The following is a 2,070-nucleotide window of genomic DNA, read 5'->3' on the forward strand; positions in this document are numbered from 1 at the left end:
AAAAAAAAAAAAAAGCTGAGGCAGCCAAACTACTCATATCCGCAATCTCCCTAACTCTGCCCAACCCAAAGTCTAGCTCAAGAGAAGTATCTCAGCATTCCCTGGACAATACTTTTCTGTCCCAGCGTCTTTGCTTAACCATTAGCCTCAGTTTGGAAACCCCTCACTCTCCTCAAGTCTCTGCCTATTGAAATTATATCCCATCTTTCAAAGCATCTCTTCCATAAGCTTGTCCTGATGCCCAGGTCGGGATATCTCCTTCTGTTGCACAGCAATGTTTTCATTCACTTCTAGCATTTACGTTATTCAAGGCAGATACCTGTCATCAATGGTAAGGTTTTCGAGGACAGACAGGTAGGCCCTTACTCATCTTCATTAGGCCCTGGCCAGGCCTGCCAAGGTCAACCCTACTAAACCTTGAGCTAGCTGAATGGTCATCATTACACACTTCAGCAGGCCTGTATGTGATGGTGAGTGTTCGTGTTTTCATAACCTATAAAGAGGCAAGATGGAGCTGGAGGTGGAGTACAAGATCATACTTGGAACCTGGTTGTTGCAGGAGGCAGAGCTTGTGAAATGAAGCCTTTGCAACTACTTGAAATGACAATGTTGTTGTGTAAGGGTGGATTAGTCTGATTAGCACGGAATGACTAAGGCCCCACGCAGGGCTTCCTGGGAGTTGGCAATTTCTTCAGACATACTTAATTACCAAAAATGGCAACCTAGTATTTTGGATAAGAGGAAAATAACAAAACTGTTTTCTATTTTGCACAAACATTAAATGGCCAAATAAAGACAAAGCAGCTAAAAAGGGAGATCGTCAGAGGAGACTAAGGGCAGAGCAAATTAGAAGTGAAAGGGAAACAATTCTATTAATAGCCAGAAAGAAAAGAGTCAGGGAAAAAAAATTATTTATGTATATAGACATACACATAAGTACACAAACATATCATTCATATATGATGCATATGGTCAAAAAGAAAATATTTCTCTAAACCCAGAAATGAAGGAGAAAAACATCGAGGGCCTCTGAATAAAGCAGAAGAATGAAATGTAAATTGTGCATATACACATTCTCAAAAACAAGAAAAGTGGTCATTAGAAGATTAACTCTCCACCCTCGTCTAACCTGCTTCCTTCTATTTCAGACTATCAGTGACCCTTGTCTAGACAGGCTGGGCTTCCCTCTCCCAAACACACGATGAGCTTCTGGAGAAAGCAAACAAGATCTGTTCCATTTCTGTCACTCCAATACCCAGAGCTCCGCCTAGCCCAAAGCATCACTGAATGTTGCTAAGTTTACACTGAATTAATAAAGAAAAGCGCATGTCAATTGACAAATACAATTTTAATTTGTCTCTCTACCGGGAAGAAACAATCAAACTGAATCCACTCCTAACATTTAAAAAAGCGACCCGCAGACTAACTGGAGCGCAGGGAGCCCCCAAAAGGGAGACAGAGAGCTGAAAGAGATTAGGGAAGGATTTCCTTTTCCCATATGGACGGAAGGGGGCGCCGGGACGCCCCCGGAGCCCAGCCCGACTCCAGCACCAAGAGGCTGGTCCAGAAATGAGAAGACAGGGTTCTCGGTCTACTCACGCCGGTGCCAGCAGTCGGCTCTTTCTTTCGATCTCGGTCTGATCGGTACCCAATCCCGTCGAACATGATATGACCTTACGCTCTGGAAAACTTTAGCCCGAAAAAATCCTGACCCGACGAGGAAATGCAGGAAAACAGGAAACAAGAGACTCTGCGGCACCTCCTCCAGTCGGCCATGGCCGCGCTACCCAATCAAGTCTTGTGTTTCAACATACCCGCTGCCCTAAGCCTGCAAACCCCAAAAATTCCATGAGCACAACGCGTAGGGCTCTCCAAAGAGGTAAATTGCCCCTGCTGTGGCCGAGCGGTCCTCGTGGCTCTGAGGGGAATTAAGCGTGGTCGGCTAGGACTACACAGGAGTCCCCACCGCGTCCACCCACGCCTCGGAAGAGGAAAAAGGGTGACCCGCCGGCGCCCCAGGGACCAAACCTATTTCCGTCTCCGTTTTCGTTTCCAGTAGGCCCCTCTCAG

General features: G+C 46.0%; 1 protein-coding gene across 1 annotated transcript in view; it reads right to left on the reverse strand.

Moving 5' to 3' along the window:
• The window catches only part of CFLAR (CASP8 and FADD-like apoptosis regulator), a 40,296-nt gene extending 38,498 nt beyond the window's left edge, over positions 1-1,798 (reverse strand). Inside the window, exon 1 of the mRNA XM_004674828.2 lies at positions 1,600-1,798. The gene's annotated coding sequence lies outside the window, so the exon portion shown is untranslated. The remainder of the gene's footprint in view (positions 1-1,599) is intronic.
• Between the last annotated feature and the right edge of the window lie 272 nt (positions 1,799-2,070).

The sequence above is a fragment of the Condylura cristata genome, unplaced genomic scaffold (genome assembly GCF_000260355.1).
Source record: "Condylura cristata isolate star-nosed mole 26May11 unplaced genomic scaffold, ConCri1.0 scaffold00002, whole genome shotgun sequence".
Lineage (NCBI taxonomy): Eukaryota > Metazoa > Chordata > Mammalia > Eulipotyphla > Talpidae > Condylura > Condylura cristata.